The following is a 21,068-nucleotide window of genomic DNA, read 5'->3' on the forward strand; positions in this document are numbered from 1 at the left end:
AACCTCCATGTGACTAGGGCACCTCAGTTGCTCCCATAGCCCTGCCTTCCAGTGACTAGATCTTTTCATTCACTCCCATAACTCGACATCAATGCAATCGGGGAAGAGGATGAAGGAAAACATATTTCCTCTACTTAGAAATTGTTCCACCTTCTTCCAAAGCTTGAAAAGCCTCTGTAGGACCTATGGAAGTCACTGACACCTCTGAACCACTTCACCAAATCACTACCACTTCACTATCATCATCCTTAGCCATCCCACCTGAGTAAGATGCCAACCAATAGCCATACTAAAACCTCTGGGCCATTGATGAGCCTCATAAATGGATAATTATATGGGCTCATTTTACCTCCTAACCTATTCAAATCAACTATTCTCTTAGCTTATTGTATGATTTTCTGATTATATTTATGCTTATAGGGTGAGTTGAGTTAGTTATTATGCCATGTGGTCTAACATGTATTTAATGCAGATTATTAATGGATTTCAAGGTAAAAGTCAAGGATCTAGTGGTCAAACTACAACAATAACTCAAAGTAGATAGAGAAGAGGACATATAGGAGGGAATCCCCCTCATTTATTTCTCCTCACTTTGAATTCCTCTTCATTCAGCTCAGAGTACAAGCAGTTGAATCATGCACTAGAAGGCAGCCGAGCAAGTGGAAGATGATTGATAGTTATCTCGAGTTTTGGGAGCCAAGCCTCCCTGATTTTAAGGAAGTTGTTGGTAGCTTTATATGTATAAGTAGAGAAGCATAGGGCCTCACTAGGGTTGACTTTTTTTTGCTTGTGTAAACTCTACTCAAATTTCGAGCTTACTATTTTATGACAATTTTATGTAATCTTGCTATTTTTTGATAATGATGATGGAATCTTTGTTGAGCTAGCACTGAGTTACCTCAGAGGCCTGAAGCTCTTAGGTTAGGGCCCAATCCAAGTAGCCAAGATTCTCTTTACTTGTACTTGAATGCTTTACTTCATCTTGTAGATTAGTTTTTTGTTAGATGTATTTCTCTTATGGTTAAGAATAGATTGCTTTTGATGATTCAGTAGCTTAATTCAATTTGTGATTTTTGTAGCAGGTTATGCAATGATCAGAGAAGATTCAAAAGGCTAGACACAATGTCTTGGCTTCTCTTCTTCCCTCTAGGACCATGATTTGAGGCAAAGACTCTCTTGCTGCCCCAAAACATAGATTTTCCTCATTCCTAGGACTTCTAGTGTTTACAGCTCTCTAGTAGGTTGATAGTCCAGTTTTTCTTTGCTTTAGATCTTCTTTATCATGTTCACTTCCTAATTTTCAATATTCATTTTTCATTCTTTCCTTTCTTACAACATTTCCCAACATTTCCTTCTATACATCATAGTTCAGGCCATTTTAATGCAAAACTCTGTTTTTCCTAAGATGCACTCATTTCATTGGTTGCTTGATTTTCTTAGTTGACTGTTAGTTTCTATGCAACATATATCTTCCGTCAGTAGGCCAGCTTACCAGAAATCACACCCTCCATCTGATCCATGCCCAATAGGTCTCCCAAACCTCACGTCAATTCTGCCCTTATTTCCTTCATTTTTCATAGAACTTCTTCCTCTCTCCTTGAGAAAATCCAATCATCTCTCTCTCTCCTGGTGATTCATGGTAAACCTTAGGCACCCTAACACATCATTCCAACCTTCATACACCTTTTCCACCCACTCTCGTACCTTTAAAGTAATGAAAATTTCTCTCGGCCTCCTCTAGTAGCCCTCCTGTAGTTTCCTTGTTTTCCTTGTGTAGTTTTCCTGTGTCCTCCTATAGTTTTTACTGTAATCTTTATTTTGAAGGCCAAGTGTGAGAAAAGCCACCAGAAGGCCACCTAAGACCTCCTAGGACCCATCCACACCATCCTACATCCTCCCAAGCTCCAAAACCACCCTCTAACGCCACCTTTCTGCTGCCACACTCACACACAATAAATTAGATGCATGTTAAATTCCCATAAGAACACATAAAAATCCAAAAATATGTTTTTTGCTTATTTACTTCCAAAAATAGCATGGTTAGATGTTGTTTACTTCCTTGAGTAGGTACTAGCATTTCTTTCATGGTTTTCATAGTGTTTTCGCCAAAAGTAGAATTAGCTTGTTAATTAGAGTTTACTAGGTTTTGCTTTACATTCCAGTCTTTCTCCTTTCTATAGTTAGAATAGCATGTGTAGAGTAATATTTCTCTCCTTTCATCACACATAGAGCTTCTTCTAAAATCTATATAAGTTGGCTTGAGCTCCTAGTGATCTCGCGTCAACTTACCAAGTGACAACCTGCAATGAGAACTAGTACTTGTGCATATAGCACTGACACTTCCAAGTTTGTTACGAACTATCAGGTTGATAAAAGTAAAGTTGGCAGCCCAGGAGTTGCAGCATTCTTGTTGCAATACTAGTGCTCACCACTTTTTGGTGCCATGGCTTGGGAAGCGTCAAAGTATTCTGTGATTACTGCATTCTTATATTTCCTATTACAACATTCTGCTAATAGTTTATTTCATCAAAAGTAGACTAGTCATTTCTTTTCTTTCAGTTCTGCATTTCCTTGCTTTTGTTTTCAATTCTGTAAATTTCTATTCAGCAAGTTCATTTCAGCTAGTTGCAATTAGTTTTGTTCAATCACAATTTCAGTTTCTGCAGGTACTTTCAGTGTGGGGAAAAAGAAACAAAAAACCAACCAAAAGTGTTTCCTTTCATTCCTCGTAGGAGTAGTGATAACTTGGGAAAATTTTTGCCTAACACCCCCACTGCTTGAGACAACCAACCTTCTCTCTTCTTCGATGGTTGCAACCAAGAAGAACCCTTAGGTGAACATCCAGACATATTTGAAGAACCTATAGGGGAAGAAGGAGAAGAAGAAGAAAACATTCCTCTACAGCCAATGGCTGAAAACATAAATGCTAAGGGAAATGGAGAGAGAATACAGGGTACCTTCCCCATTTGGAAGACCAATGGGGACACAAAAATGAAGAATATAAGACCTTCAGCCTGGCCTCACTTCCATGGTTTGACTACAGAAGATCCTGACACCTTCCTGTTTGAGTTTGCTATCATCTGTCGAATTATGACTATGAAGAAGACGAGTAAAAGTTGAAACTGTTCCCTTGTACTCTCAAGGACGGAGCACTGCGCTGGTTCATGGGATTACGTGGCAATAGCATCACAACTTGGACTCAAATGCAACAGGCCTTTAACAACAACTATTGAGACTATTTTAGGTCAAAATATACTAAAGAAGAAATCTTTTGAATGACCATAGGAAGTGATGAGTCCCTGGAAGACTATGAAAAGAGGTTCCAGCTCAGTTGCAAAAGGGCCAGGTGTACACTTGACCTTGAGTCTCTAAAGTTGGTCTTTCTCAGGGGAATTCAGGAAGACCTTTTAGACACCCTCCATCTACATGCCAGGGGATACATCTACCAACTATCCTATGAGGACATAAAGATTATTTTTAGAAACCATTATAGAGCAGCCAGAAAGAAAGGTAGGGGGAGTCAACCCATAGCTAGTACCTCTTCTTCCAATTCATCCATTAAAGGTGAAATTTGAAACATGCTGGAAGACTTCAAGAGTGAGATGTTGTAGACTCTTGCCATGCAAATGGATACCTTACATATCGAAAGAAAACAAGAGGAAGCAAAGAGGGCTTTGGCCATTTTTTGCCCTAGATGCACCAGGAGGCATCCTAGGAATGAATGCCCAATGAACTCTATAGGGGTTTGTTTAGTCTGTGAAGAATATCATTCTATAGATAAGTGCCCTTACTTTCTCAGACTTAAAGTTGTATACCAAGGGGCCGAAGGAGTCACTGAATAGATCTATTACATAAACCAAAGGAGGCTGCATGGACCTAGACCATACCAGCAGGGGATGCAAGGGACATCTCAGGCATAATACAACCCCAACGAAGTCACCTCCATACCTTCTTGGGAACCCCCTACTCATCCTTCCTAGTCCATGCCTCCTCCTTGATCCTTCACATCTCAATAGCATGCCCAACTAGCCACCTATTCATTTCAATCCTATGCTCAGCCGCAACCTTGGTGGAATGCATCTCATTAGGAGTGGAGGCCCCAATACAACTCTCTTCCCACACTTCTACATCCACCACCTGCCCCACCGCAACCGTTACCTTCTACTCCACCAAGGAAACCTCAAATTCCTGCCCAGCCAAATCCAACCCCGAATAGTAGACAGGCTCAACAAGTGTATAGTGGGGAACCATCATGCCCAACTTATGTTGTGGAGATTCAAGAAATTAACTTGCGATCTGGGAACGTTCTCCCGGATAGCCAGCCTCCACCTAGGGAGATTGAGGAAGATAAAGAGTAAAGTGAACCTAAAGCAAATCCACCCTTTCTTGAGAGACTATCCATGAGAATCTAGCCTACCTGAGAAGAGACTGAACTCTTGGGAGAATTGAAACATTTATGTGTGAAGATACCACTTCTCCAAGCCATAAAATATGTGCCTATCTACAATAGGTTAATCAAAGAGAAGTGCTTTAAGAATCCAGGAAGGCACAAGAGAGATGCCCCAACCATCAATGTCATAGGACAACTGTCTGACCTAATGTTGGGGTGGATAATATGTCCAAAATATCTGGATCCTGAAAGACCAGTAGTTGATGTCCACATCAACGGCACAATGATCCCACATACCTTGATTGAGCTGGGAGATGCGATTAATGTGATGACAAAGGACACAATGCTCAAACATAACCTCCAAGGCTCCTTGAGGAAGACCATGACAACGATGCGGCTAGCAGACTACTCCACAGTGACCCCTGAGGGGATTGTGGAAGATGTGATGGTCTCCATTGATTCTTGGGAGCCCTACTGATTTCTTAGTTCTCCAACCAAAGGAAAATCGCACTAGGTATCCTCTCATTCTGGGAAGACCCTGGTTGGTTGTAGCCGATGCCCACATCAGCTGCCAAGCTGGGAACATGACCATGAAGAATGGGCACATGTCCAAGCAGTTAATCCTCTATCCTCCTCCCCAAACCTTGCTAGAACATGATCTACCTCTCTCATTGGAGGAGGAGGATGAGGATGAAGTTTATTCTGCACCACTTTGTACATTAGAAATCGCCATGGGGGGAAAACTGCAAGATGAAGATGATATGATTGAAAATTTGATTAAGAATCAACCTCCCCGTGAATCACCATTAGAAGACATAGTAAGAGAAAACCAAAACAACCCCTCAAATTATCTCTGTGTGGTCGACCCCACTTCTCTCCATGTTAAAATTATAGAGTTCGGCCAAGAAAGAACATTGAAAATCAATCCATCCCTATTTACTTCCCAGGAGAAGGAGCTATGCAACATACTAAGAAAACATCTAGATGCCTTCGCCTGGAGTTATAAGGAGATGAAGGGAGTGCACCCTTTAGCATGTACTCATCATATATACATCAAGGAAGATTGCAAGCCAGCTAGGCAGCCTCAAAGGAGGATGAACCCAACACTTAAAGATATTGTTCAGGAAGAATTGCCGAAATTGCTTGATGCAGGATTCATCCATCCCATCTCTAATAGTGAATGGGTCTCTCCTTTGGTGCTAGTGACAAAGAAAAATGGTAAGTGGAGAATCTATGTTGACTATTGGGAATTGAAAAAAGCCACTAAAAAGGACCATTTTCCTTTACCTTTCATAGATCAAGTTTTAGGCAGTCTATTAGGGAAAAACTTTTTCTCCTTCCTAGATGGGTTTAGCAAGTACAATCAAATTCAAATCAGCCCAGAAGACCAAGATAAGACCACTTTCACTTGTCCTTAGGGTACCTTTGCATATCAGGTCCTTCCTTTTTGTTAAGAAACCAGCTGACAAAATGATAGAAAAGATAGATCAACGCCTTAGAATTCAACCTCTTTGAGGGGACAACCTCCTTTACATTACACAAATGAATGATTCTTTGATGATTCAAATGAAAAAACCTCCTTTCTATATATAGGAGTCTAAGGAGTCACAATATAACCTAGCCGAGCTAACAATACTAATATAAAGGCACAAAAATAACAATAGAGCGATTCTATGGGGCACAATAATAACAATATGGGGACAATAGGGGCACAACAATATTAATAAGGGATATAACTACAATAGTAATGGGGTAATCACTAGTATTATAGGGACCTAACATGACCCTCTCCTTCAAAAAAGTGTTGTCCTCAACGCTTGAGTAGTTTTGGATGCTTTTGTATAAAATTCTCATCCTCCCATGTGGAATCTTCAATGGATAAGTTATTCCACTTGATGAGATACTCCAAAATTAATCGATTTCGTAGCTATCGAGTTCTTGTTTTTGTGACCGCTTCCGGTTCCAATATAATTTTTCCTTCCTCGTCAAGTTCTGGTAATATTGTTTGAACTGGGAGCTTGTCACTTATAACCTTCTTTAAACATGAAACATGGAAAACTCATTTCACTCAAGAAGCTACAGGAAGCTCCAATTTGTATGCCATAGTACCAATCTTTTGCACACCTTGTATGGACCATAATACTTTGGTGATAATTTATTATCCTTCTTAGCTTGCTTGAGGGACATTTTTTGGTATGGTTGTAGCCGTAGGAATACCCAATCACCTACACCAAAACTTCTTTCGCTGCGATGTTGATCTGCCTGTTGTTTCATTCTATTCTGCGCCAACACGAGGTTATCTTTTAAGAGTTGGAGGACTTGTTGTTGATGCTCGATGTGATGTTCCATTGCTTGAACCTTAGAATTTTCTCATAAATATGATGTGATGGATGGTGGCTGATATCCATAAAGTGCCATAAATGGGGTCATTTTTGTTGTTGTATGGAAGGAAGTCTTTTACCACCATTCAGCCAAAGGCAACCATTTGACCCATTTGTCTGTTTATCAGATACAAAGTAGCAAAGATATCCTTCCAAAAAAAATTTTACTATCTTAGTTTGCCCATCAGATTAAGGATGATAAGATGAGCTATGAGGTAACTGAGTACCAAGACAAGAAAATAATTCTGTCCAAAATTTTCCAGTGAAAATGGGATCTCTGTCACTTACAATAATCTTTGGGTTTCCATGTAGCTTTTGAATTGTTTCCATAAATGCAATAGAAACTATACTGGCTTTAAATGGATGTGATAATGCAAAAAAGTGTGCATACTTGGTAAGTCTGTCAACTACAACCATGATGACACTCTTTCCCCCAGACTTGGGTAAACCCGTGATAAAATCCATTGAAACCTCCTCCCAACGTTGGCTTGGAATGGATAAAGGTTGTAATAGACCTGGGGTCTTAATTGTTTCAACTTTATTTTTTTGGCAAACCAAACATTCTGCCACAAGCTTTTGAATATCCGATTTAAGGCCATCCCAAAAAAATTCCTTCTTAACCCTGTGGTAAGTTTTTAAAAATCCTGAGTGCCCTCCTAAGGGAGAAGTGTGCAATTCCATAAGAATATTTTGTTTGAGTTGGGAATTCTTACAGAGGTATAAGTGATCTTTGTACGGTCATAACCCAACATCTTTGTGACCCACTTTTGTTGCTCTTCAGAGGATAATCTTTGTTCTAAAAAGTATTTAAGGCTATCATGATTCATTTTTACCTTGAAGTGTCTTCCCATTAGGTAGGGTTTCCATTTCTTAAGTGCATGTAGTATTGCCAACATTTCCATCTCATAAATGGCTTTGTGTAAAAACTTTCCCTTGATTGGACAACTTTCAAAAGCAATGGGTCTTTCATCTTGCATTAAAACAGCAACAATTCCATTTCCTGAAGAATCACATTCCACAATAAATGTTTTTGTGAAGTCCAGTGTAGCTAAGACCAGTGCTTGGCACATTGCCTCTTTAATATGTTCGAAGGCCTTTGTTGCATATGGAGTCCATGAAAATGCATCTTTCTTCAATAATGTTGTTAGAGGTGCTGCTATTCTCCCATAATTTTTAACAAACTTGCGATAATACCCTGTCAACCCAAGAAATCCTCGTAGATGCTTTATGGATGTGGGGATTTTCCATTCCTTAATGGCTTTAATTTTGCCAGGGTCTACCTTAACTCCTTCATGAGATACAATATGACCTAGATATTCCACCTCTTGTACTCCAAAGAAACATTTGGATCTTTTTTCATATAATTGTTTCTCCTCCAATAGTTGTAGCACCCTATCAACATGTTCAACATGATCCTTCCAAGACTTTCTGTAGATTATTATATCATCAAAAAATACTAACACAAATTTTCTAAGGAAGGGTTTAAAAATGGAATTCATCAAACCTTGAAATGTAGAAGGTGCATTGGTAAGGCCAAAAGGCATGACCAAAAATTCATAATGACCGTCATGAGTTCTAAATGCTATTTTCGGAATGTCTTCAGTCTTCATTCTGATTTGATAATATCCTGAACGAAGATCCAACTTGGTGAAGTAAATTGATCCATGCAATTCATCCAGTAATTCATCAATGATAGGAATGGGAAACTTATCTTTAATAGTGAGCTTGTTGAGCTCCCTATAATCCAGACACATGTGCCATGATCCATCCTTCTTGTGCACCAATACTACTAGAGCAGAGAAAGAACTTTGACTAGGTTGAATTATACCAACCTCTAGCATTTTTGCAACCATACGTTCAATTTCACTCTTTTGGGCATAGGGATATCTGTACGGCCTGATGTTTGGAGGAACACTTCATGGAATCAGATGAATGGCATGATCATGATCATGAATAGGTGGGAGACCTTTGGGAGTCTCAAATACCTTGGAATGATTGTCCAGGAATTTTTGGAGATCTGGAGAAATAGATGATTTCGATGGGGAAACATATAGCTAACATAATTGTGCAATTACACCTCTTTGTTCCTTTTTTAGAAGCTTTTTTATACCATTAGAGCTGATTATCTTTCTAGGTTTCCTTGCAATACCCCTTAATTCAACTTCCTTTCCTTCTGTAGAAAATTTCATGAAAAGTTCTTGAAAATTAAAAGCTATTGTACCCAAGGATTGTAGCCATTAGACTCCTAGTACAACATTAGCACCTCCCATTGGAATGGAAATCATTGGGCTAGTCAATACATATTCTCCCATGGATAGCTTGATATTATGGCACTTCCCAGAGCAATTTATGGTTCCCCCATTTGCAGCCATCATTTGACACTCTAGTGCTGGATATAGGAAGCAATTCAATTCTTTTGCTACCTTACAATGAATAAAATTGTGGGTACTTCCTGAATCCATCAACACTATTACCTTTTTCTTCTTGATTTGTCCTTCTATCTTGATGGTTTGAGGAGTGGTAATTCCTGCCAATGCATTACAAGATATGGTTGGATTCATTTCTTCTTTATCTATGCTTTGTTCCTGGAGTATATCCTCTTCTTTTGACCTTTCTTGCTCCTTTTCTTCTTCCTCTTCACAATCTATGTAGAATAATTTCTTCTCAGCAAACTTATGACCTTTAGTGTATTTTCTATCACAACTGTAACAAAGCCCTTTTTTTTATCGGGAAATCTAGTGTCCACTCCGAGCTGCTAGTCCCACTAAGACTGGTAGCTATCTTAGAAACAAACAAACTAAAACTACTTTCGTTTTCCTTTATGAGAAGTAGATAAGAGGGGAATGAAGGACACCAACCTTAGTCTTGCGCTTGGTTCCTTGCTCGGTTCCTCTCCCTTTTGATAGATCCTTGCTGCTTCTCCTTCGTCTACCCAGCTGCAAAGAGCACCTGTGGAATCAAAGCAGCATAATACTATCGAAGAACAGATATCTAGAATCATAAACAATATAGGACCAGATATATATTCACCACACAAAAGCGTATATCATCAAACATACAAGAATGGGGAGGAAAACTTGAATAGCTTTATTAATATCAATAATAGCAAAGACTATTACAACCAATTGTTCTAACCCAGTGTCATCCTCCAGCATGAAAGTCCTTCTTTCACCTCATGAAAAGCTTAGATCACCAAACACTATGATATTCCACCAAGAAACCAACAACACTTCCTTATAAGATAGAAAATTCCAGCCTCTGGATCTCTGGGATGAGGGATCCATATATAGATGATTGCAGGGGGGTGAGTCAGCTTCTGGGATTTTGATTAGTGTCCTCTCTCTGATAGTTCTTGATTCCACTTGGAGGTTGATGATCTCCTACTCATCCCTAGGTGAAGTTAGAGAGGCAAGTGTCATAGGAGAAGTTTCTGGAAGATTCTATGATCATCCACCTCGCAAACTGTCTCTGCCATTTGTCCACTCTCACCCATCACACCCTGCAGAAGGGCTTTTCAGTATGCATTGCACCCTTTTCACTGGGCAGGTGAGATGCATTGCACCCTCTGCACTGGCCAATCTGTATGGTCCAGTTTTGACCAGTTCTGAGCAGATTTTTGTGGAGAACTTCTGGGAGATGATGTAATCAAATGACCTTGTTCTTTTACGGTATGGAACAACACTTTTAGGGACTTAGGAGCCCTTGGTTTATGGACATGTTTGATTGGGGTTGCAGTGCCCAAAAATGTCTATAATAGTTGCCCCCTAAAGCATGAGGTCGTTAATCTTTTGATGTCGGGTGAAATGCTTTATCATGAGGATCTGAAGTTTTCTTGCACTGGAAGGTGACCTGTAATAATATACAATACAATACATTATCTTCATAATATTTTTCATGATCTGGCTGAGGCCGACATTCCCATGCTCAGATTTATAAATTCATTTTCATGTAAATAAGACAGACAACCATCTATGCGGGAGACTGATGATTCTGATAGAGTCATCATCCTTTGATTCGGATGATCATCTGTGCAGCAACAATGTACATTTGATGTCTTTATTTTCCTGAATATATCACAGCCCGGATGGATGAAACTAGATTCGGGGTCTTCAAACTCGTTCAATCATCACTCGGAGTACAAGTCGATCCATGTGAAAGATGTTCTGGAGTCGAACATGGAAAGACATTGCTTGATGACCAGCCAGTGATGTAAGCTTTTAACAGGCGCGAGAGGAATCACCGATAATGATGATGACCCTCAAGGTACTACAGTACAATTTGCATGGTGTGAAAAGGGACTTGGTGTCGAACACCACAAAAAATCTTTCGGTCGAAGGCCATTGATGTAAACCTGTCGCCGGAAGTGAGAAACTTGCCATTGAGGCATGCAAGCTTCAAAGTACTGAAAGGGTTGTTCCTAAGTCGACTTCTTGGATGATGAGCTGATGTCAACAAGTGACCCATCATAGGAGGGCCTTAATGAATCCCACATCTATGATACGGAATGGAGTAAATGATTTTGGAGGCGAAAATGATTTGATGACACAGGATTCAGGGTGGCGTTCATGAAAGAATGGAGCATGAATGTATTGCAGCAGATGAGACACAGGTGAATTCTCTAAGCGGCTTCACTTGAACATACCGACGACACTGACATGGATTGGTAGCGTTAACCCCAAATATGGATGGTGCGGTGGAACAATGGTGATATGACCAGTGAACGGAACAGCCCAACCCGACTCGGATGCGGAGTGAAAGTGTCATGTTCAAGAGCGACTTGCTACCAATAAAGTTTCTTCAAGTTTTCTTCCCAATTTTTCTCTAGTTATTGCTAACCAGTACCTCTTTATTTTTGTCAAGCTTGAGGAGGATAACATATGCTTGTTCTATAATTTTCCCTTCGGGCAAACCTGTCACTATGTTTTAACGAACCTAGCGACAGTGAAACTCGTTCTTGTCTGTATGGAAAAGTTTGTTGCTATTCGGTTTTAACGACAAAGATAACTCGGTCCTCTTCAATTTTAGAGAGTCTGAAAGGGATGTAAAGAAACTCAAACAATCATCTTTCATCATATAATCCCTTAAGTCTGAAAAAGTATAAAATAATACGAAAGGGATGAATTTTCGGTAATTTTAACGAGCCGAACAAAACAAGCACTCGATCCTTTTGTGTAATAATCCCTCAAGTCCAAAAAGATTAAAATCTAGAGGAGGGATAGAACTTCCAGTAGCTTTAACGAGTTGGAGAGGCCAATTGTTCGGCAATATTTTCATATTTTACGAGTCAGATGAAAAGAGCTTAAAGGAGACTCGTTTTTTGAGGAACGAGTGATAATTTCAGGTAGCAGCTGATTCCAGGTAAGGTTTGGAATTTTCCAATCACGACAGTGTCACAAGGATGGCTAAGAGGATCACTCTTCGCAGTTGTTCCTCAAAACAGGTAAACAATCAAATGGAGGTGAATGATCGACTAAAACAGAGTGGAGGTGATGGTAAGAACACGACCAGGGCTCAAAAGCTGATGATAATGCATTCACAATGGTTATTTACCAAAAATTGGTTCATCTTTTAATGAGCTTAAACTTTGGAAGAAACATTTGCTCATTGCTAAGGTTTAATTTTTAACAATCTTGAACTTCGCATAAAAACTGCTCATGCCAGTCGTATAATAAGGATGTCTTATCGATAGGTTCAATTTTTAGGGAGCTTGCACCGTTCGAAACTTTTCTCCGGATCCTTTCATTATGAAAGCTAGGAACGACCAATCCTACGAGTTTAAAGGGTTGAGAAACTACAAACTAAGAAAATAAAGGGTCGCTCTTCGATTGCATGCAAAAAGGTTTGCATGCCCCCAAGTATAGCGAAATAGAGTTTTCAGGTTACCATATGAAAGCTCTCCATCCGCGTTGCAGACAAAATGCTTCCTTGGTGATGTCTACCGAAATAGACAAAGGTGAGTGGCACGGTCGCCTCCACTCACATAAATTTGACGAGGGAATCTTATTCCGGTCTAATCCCATTTTCATAAATGGACGGGTGTGTCAAACTAGTCATATATCCTCCACGGAAACCTACCCTATACACAAGGTTTTCCTGCCGAAACAGACTAGGGAGCATGCCCCCTGGGTTTCAGTCACGTCCTCCCGAATCACTCGTGCTCTTTAGGTGGACGGACTGGAGATTGATGAGACATTCTTGCGTGAAAAGACCATTTAGGGATGACATTTGACTATTATCTATGTGTGAGCCGGGGAACAAAAGCTGGTCTACGAGCTTGACCATTCGGCGTTCATGCGGAAAACACATTACTCTAAAGAGTGAGGAGACAACGGCTCCCATGCTATAAATATAGTCGCATCCAAGGAGTAGATTATAATCTAGAGGTCCTCGGACTACCATTACGTTCATGTAAATGGGTTTCCTCCTCAACATCATGGGCACATTGGGAAGGATCCCTAACGGTTGACTGGTTCCTTTGTCGAAGCCTATCATATTTCTCATCTAAGGCAGAAGCGATGATGAGCTAAGCGTTTCCCAAGCAGTTGAGGAAAGGATACTCGCAGAAGCCCCTTCATCTATGATGGTATTGACCATGATCATTTTGTAAGATTGTACAATGATTCGGAATGGTACATTAGCCAGTACTCGGGGTTTGCCCAGTAGATTCCATTCGAAAGAAACGACTAGGTTGCTTGGAGGTGGGACCGAATAGATGGTCAGATATGACTCTGACAAACTTCCTTCCTGCGGTAAAGGAACAGGTAGACTGCCCCCATGTTCATCAGAGTCTATTCTTACGAAAATAATTTGAACAGTGTCATTCTCATTCTCTTCGGTGATTGTGTCATCTGAAGATGGACCTTCCGAAGACAAGACCGGGTCGACTACCACCTCAACCTTTTGACTTTCATCTGGTATGGATTCAGCGGGTTTATCTTCAATGACATATGCTTCGACCGACCACAATGGCGTGTCGGTCAGATTTTCAACTAGTGATGGACTCAGCAAGAGTTTCTTGTATCTAGGAGGAAGCCGTAGCGGTGAAGCTGGACGGTTATCCAAAACTCTTTTAAATTCATCTAGGAAGGGACAACGATGAACGACGTGATCACCTTCACATAGTTTACAAGGAAATTTACATTTCGTTTTTTTGTCCAAATGCTTCATTTTCACTAGTTAATGGTGTACTTTCAACATGATCTTCAGAGGTTGATGACACTAGATTGTGCAAAAGAGGAGACCAATCCCTTAAGATCCAAGGGATGCAAGGATAATCTCCATGATAATGGTCTCCTTTTCAAATGACACATGGAGATTTAGGCTTGGATGGTGCAGTGTGTGGATTTTCACTAGACGATTCCTGGTTACCCCTTTTCGCCTTTGGCTCCTTCTTCTTCTTCTCTTTCTTCTCCTTCCCCTTCTTCTCCTTCTTAGTTACTTGATTTTTGGCCTTACCATCTTTATCAAGTGAAGAAGAAGAAGGAGAGGGAGAATCAGATGAAGTAGAAGGTTGGGGGGTAACTTTACTATCATCCAGTTGCTGACTTGATTGCTCAGGAATCACGGTGTTCTGAATGGCGGAGGTCGAGAAGAGCCATATCAGCAAGCCAATCGTCAATCCTGGAAGTGACAATGTGGCCATATGAGGTGCACCAACATCTCCCCAAGAGGAGAAAGGACTAGGATTTCCTCCAAGGGGAAATACTTGGTTGGTGGACTCCATTTTCCTCGACCTAAGACCAATGTGGGAATGGTGATATTATTCCAATTAAAATAAATTTTAGATGCTTTGACACAACTTGTTTTTTCAATTTTTAAGAGTGGAGAAAAAACAAAAGACGACTCTAGTCGCCTTCGATTTTTAATGAGCCTGAAGTGACAAGTGCTTAGATGGACATTTTCCTTTAAGGAGTCTGAAAAGGAACGAAAGAGACTACTCTGGAAATCTAGACAGAGGGATTACCAAACCAATAGCAAAACTGCAGAATAATTTTTACGATACGGAAGTCAATCATCCCGAATGTTGTGTTCAGTGCATTGTGATCGATAGGGTGGCAGACATGACTTCCTATGGATAAAGGATATAGCCTATTGTGGTCTCCCAATATATACTCGACGGTACGTGGGAGCACAAGTCTGTACTAACACTTGTCATCTCAAAGAAGAGGAATCACCCAACCAACAGTGAAAGTGACAGTTACCAGGCTTTACGACGCCAGAATACGTCTCTAGCCTAGACTTCTAGATGTTGTGCGTTAGGTTCCAAAGCGTTTTTATGTTCATTGAATTTATTTTACAGTTGATCTTTCTTAAGAAATTTTCCTTTCAGGTTCACCGCATGATGTAGATATACAATTCCTAAAATGCAATCTAAGATGATAAACAATCGTTTAATCTTCGTTTTGTAATGAAAATCCTAGCTACTAAAGAAAGAGAGACGATATTCTTTCAACATAGATCAGAGAGCACACACTAGATGCATTGTCCTAAATCAAACTAACAAGCAGTCTAAATGCAAATGCACATGCATGTATTTGTTTTCAGCTTTCTTAATGTGTGAATGACAAGAAGAATGCTAAGTACAAATCTGAATTATCTTTTCAAAGCGACAATACTAACAAAATTCTCTTCAAAAACGAAAAGAAGATAATGATGACACTTTGCTATTTTGAATTGAAAACTTCTTTCGACACTTGAAAAACTACTAATTCAAATCAAATACAAGAGTAACTATATAATCGACCATCAAGAACAATAGAATTATTTTCTTTGACTGAAAATGACACTTGCGACACTTTCAAATCAAAAGAAGACAGTTTGATTATGCTACTTCTTTGTAAAAGAGAACTGAAAATGACACACAATACATAAAAAAATTCACAGTTTTTTGCACAATGGAGGTGGAATGATGGAAAGGAAAGGAGTTTCCACAGTGGTATACTGATCACAGATAGTAAAATTCCTGAATAGAGCTGAAAAGAGTGAATAAAAACCAAAACCTAGAGGAAAAATTAGCCTTTTCTGATCATCGCACCTATAACACAGGGAATCCAATATGCATCCCACCTACTGGACACAGGAGGTGCGATGCATACAGACTTCCTTGAAGAGAGGGTGCGATGATACTAGGATGAGACTTTACTTGGCTCTTGGTCATAGTTTTCGGCTCAGCTAAGGGATTTAGGCTGAGGAAGTGATGTTCAGTAAATATAAATCATAGGGGCTAATGTAATGAGGTTACTAGAGCCACCACTAGGGAAATTAGAAGGTTTGCAAATTGATTGTTCAGTTTATAAACAAAACCCGGAGATAGACTGAAGCATCATTGATCTACTTTGCACTTGCATAACAAATGCAGTTCGAAGGCTAGCTGGCTTGACTTCAAGCTCCGTCTGTAAGTTTATAAAACAAACAAATATAGTCAAACAAACAATCTATTCGCTCCCCAGTGGAGTCAGCATTTTGTTATCGGGAAATCTAGTGTCCACTTGGAGCTGCTAGTCCCACTAAGACTGGTAGCTATCTTAGAAGCAAACAAACTAAAACTACTTTCATTTTCCTTTATGAGAAGTAGATAAGAGGGGAATGAAGGACACCAACCTCAGTCTTGCGCTTGGTTCCTCTCCCTTCTGACAGATCCTTGCCGCTTCTCCTTCGTCTACCCAGCTTCAAAGAGCACCTGTGGAATCAAAGCAGCATAATACTAGCGAAGAATAGAGATCTACAATCATAAACAATAGAGGACCAGATATATATTGACCACACAAAATCAAATATCATCAAACATATAAGAATGTGGAGGAAAAATTGAGTAGCTTTATTAATATCAAGAATAGCAAAGAGGATTACAACCAATTATTCTAACCCAGTGTCATCCTCCAGCATGAAAGCCCTTCTTTCACCTCATGAAAAGCTTAGATCACCAAACACTATGATATTCCACCAAGAAACCAACAAAACTTCCTTACAAGATACAAAATTCCAGCCTCTGGATCTCTGGGATGAGGGATCCATATATAGATGATTGTAGGGGGTGAGTCAGCATCTGGGATTTTGATTAGTGTCCTCTCTCTGATAGTTCTTGATTCCACTTGGATATTGATGATCTCCTACTCATCCCTGGGCGAATTTAGAGAGGCAAGTGTCATAAGAGAAGTTTCTGGAAGATTCTATGATCATCTACCTCGCAAACTATCTCTGCCATTTGTCCACTCTCGCCCATCGCACCCTACAGAAGGGCTTTTCAGTATGCATCGCACCCTTTTCACTGGGCAGGTGAGATGCATCGCACCCTCTACACTAGGCAGTCTGTATGGTCCAGGTTTGACCAGTTCTGAGTAGATTCTTGTGGAGAACTTCTGGGAGATGATGTAATCAACTGACCTTGTTCTTTTAGGGTATGGAACAACACTTTTAGGGACTTAGGAGCCCTTGGTTTATGGACATGTTTGATTGGGGTTGCAGTGCCTAAAAATGTCTATAACACTTTTTATCTTTTTTCTTCCAATTGTTGTGGTGTTAACCTTATAGGTTTTGGAAGACTAGGGGCAACAACACTTCCATCTTTATAGTTGTGAGTGGTATGCTTCCTGGTTGCCATAATTTTTCTTTCCATTTTTCTTGCTAACCTGAATGCCTTCTCTAATGAATCAGGTTCCCAAAGGCAAACATCATGTTGGATATTATCCTTTAAAGTCCCTATGAAGACATTAATCCTATGCTTCTCTGGAATATTTTTTACCCTTATGTTCAATTTTTGGAACTCTTCAATGTGCTCCATTATTGAACCCTTTTGTTTGAGACTTATCAATTGGCTAAAAAAAGTGTTGTTTTTCGTATCCTCATAATTTGTTGTCAATTCTTCCGTAAAACTTTCTCAAGTGATAATTTGTTTACAAAAGTAAAGCCATTGATACCATACAAAATGATTTGGTTCCAAATATAAAGTTGCAATACGTACCTTTTGTGTGTTTTGCACATTATTGAGATCGAAAAATTTCTCCATCTATAATATCCATGTTGCAGGATCCTTGCCATCAAACTTCCTCATATCATTTTTTGGAATATGGTGGGTCTTTGATCCAGCATTAGAGTCTATGAAATCATGATTAACATTTCTTTTGTTCGCATCATGACTTTCCTTTACTACCCTTTCACGATTTGTAAGTATTTCTTGTAGAAAATTTGTCAAATCCGTCTTCAAATCTGCGATGTTTGTCTTCAAATATTTCTTCAAATCTGCCATGTCTCTCTTCAAATATGTCTTCAAATCTAGCTTCAAATTGTCCATCTTAGCTTCCACGCCATTTATCTTAGATTCCATGCCATTTATCTTAACTTCTGTTAGCTTTTGTGAGATTGACATTTTTTGCACTTGGTCTTGTAATTTTGATATATCATGTAGCATTTCTTCCTCTTCTTCATGAGTCATGCTAGAGCTTTCAGGTTACTTACTAGGTGTTTGCATTTCCTTTCCTCAGGGCATCAGTTATCGATAATAATTCTCTACTATGCCCTTTGAATTCCTTCAAAATAATTTTTCAAACCAAGCTTAAGAAAAAAATTAAAAAAAAATCGACACACCTTTTTTCACTTTGTAGGAGCTCGATATTGCCTCTGATGTATATCTGTAATTTTAGATCATATAGTTTTGAAATTGCGATATACAGTAGCCCTCTGTGTTCTCTTTCTAATGCCACCAGTTTGATCCAAATTGCATTCTCCAAGGAAGAGTTATGGCAAATCTCCCATAGTGACCTGATTATATACTAGTTCAGTAGAGAGAACTTGTATGACATGCCATGTGTCCTTGTTTCGACCTTTGGCTCTTAAAAATATATACAAGAAACTACACCATCCTCTTTCTATACCTTCTTACAAAACTTCAATCCGATGCCCAGAGGGAAAGTTATGATGATTTTCCTCAGGTCACCTATTTGGAATGTAATTCAGGAGTCTACAAAAAGACCAAGTTCCTCAGATCATATCTACGTAAATGTAGTGCAAAAAGCTCTAAAATTCCGACCCAAGGTTCAGTGTGATTTCATATCAAATGGGTTTTTTTTTTACTTTTGAAACATCTCAGAAAAAAGGTTATAGTGAAAATGCCACGATGACCTATTTGGAGAAACGAAACCCTAGAATCCAAAGTTCTCATACCAAATATTATGAAACCAACTCACAAAAAGATAGAAAAGATAGATCAACGCCTTAGAATTCAACCTGTTCGAGGGGGAAACCTCCTTTACATTACACAAATGAATGATTCTTTGATGATTCAAATGAAAAAACCTCCTTTCTATATATAGGAGTCTAAGGAGTCACAGGATAACCTAGATGACCTAACAATAATAAAGGCACAAAAATAAAAATAGAGGGATTCTATGGGGCATAGTAATAACAATATGGGGACAATAGGGGCACAACAATATTAATAAGGGATATAGCTACAATACTAATGGGGTAATCACTAGCATTATAGGGACCTAACACTTTTGGTTTATGCAACCTTCCAGCTACATTCCAAAGAGCGATATTGAGTATATTTTCTGAACTGGTTCATGATGCAGTATAAATATACATGGATGATTTTACTCCTTATGGCTTTGACTTTCAGGAAACTTTATCTAACCTAGGAAAAGTTTTAGATAAGTGTATTCAAATGAACTTGTCCCCCAGACTGGAAAAATGTGATTTTTTTATGACTGAAGGGACCATGCTAGGTCATGCAATATATCAACAAGGACTGTAGGTGGACCCCAACAAAATTCCCATCATCCAAAGGGTCCCACCTCCTCAAAAGGTGAGAGATGTCAGAAGCTTCCTAGGCTTAGCTAGATATTATAGGAGATTCATTAAAGACTTCAGCAACTTAGCCTCTCCTTTGTTTGGCCTGATAGTGTTATAGACATATTTGGGCACTGCAACCCCAAACTCATATGTCCATAAACCAAGGGCTCTTTAACCCCTAAAAGTGTTGTTTCATACCCTAAAGGATCATGGTCAACTGATTACATCATTTACCAGAAGTTCCACCTGAAAAACCACTCAGAACTGGACAAAACTGGACCATACTGACTGCTCCATGGTCAAGGTGCGATGCATACTAGGTACTACACTAGCTAGGTGTGATGCATACTAAAAATGCCCTCTGTAGGGTGTGATGAGCAAGAATGGACAAATGGCAGAGATAGTTTGCTAAGTGGAAGCTCATGGAATCTTCCAGAAACTTCTCCCATGACACTTGCCTCTTTGAATTCGCCCAGGGATCAGTAAGAGATCAATGAAATCTCCAAGTGAAACCAAGAACTATCAGTGGAATGAAACTAATCAGAAACCCAGAGTTGACTCACACCCTTGCAAGACATCTATAAATGGATCCATCATCTAACATATCTAGAGGCTGGAATTTTGTAATTTGTAAGGAAGTGTTGTTGGTTTATCTGTGAGAAGAGACATTGTATTGTTGGGTGATCATGCTTTTCATGAGGTGAAGAGGGCTTTGATGCTGGGAGGATGATGCTAGATCAGAAAGCTAGGTTTTAACCCTCTCTTCTACTATCAATAAAGTTCTTTGAGTTTTCCTCCATATAATCATGTATTTTGTGAATGAAATTGTATGGTTAATGTATTTCTGATTCTGCATTGTTTATGATATTATAGATCGATATGCTTTGATGGTTCTTTGTAACTTTGACTCTACAAGTATTCTCTGAAGTGGGACAAGTAGGAGAGGAGTGGCAAGCTCTATCAAGGGAGAGAGAAATTAAGCAAGGAGCCAAATGGAAGATCCAGGTTGGTCCCCTTTGCTTCTCTCTTATCTATCATATATAAAGGAAAACACAAATTGCTTTGATTGTTTGTTTCTAAGATTGCTACTCGTCTTAGTGGGACTAGCAGATCAAAAATACACTAGTTTTCACGGAATCAAAATGGCGACTCCACTGGGGAACGCATAGTTTGATTGTTTGTTATTGTTGTTTGCTTTATAAACTACGGATGGAGCCTGAAGTTAGCCAAATAGCCTCCGAACCGCCTTTGCTATGTAATTGCGAAGTAGATGAATGCTGCTTTAGCCAATCTCTGGGTTGATTTATGAACTAAACATATCACTTACAAGCATTCTAAGCACCCTTTTGGTAGCTCAATAACCTCATAAGATCATACCCCTATACTTTTTTCTTTACTGTTCATAATAGCTCGGCCTAAATACCTAAACTTAGCTGCAAATTTGACCAAAAACCCAACTCAGTTTCGCTTCCTGGCACATCACACTGTCTATAACTGGAAACCAGTAT

This window comes from Pinus tabuliformis, chromosome Q (assembly GCF_031772625.1).
Source record: "Pinus tabuliformis cultivar Carrire ecotype Pingquan chromosome Q, CPIR1, whole genome shotgun sequence".
Lineage (NCBI taxonomy): Eukaryota > Viridiplantae > Streptophyta > Pinopsida > Pinales > Pinaceae > Pinus > Pinus tabuliformis.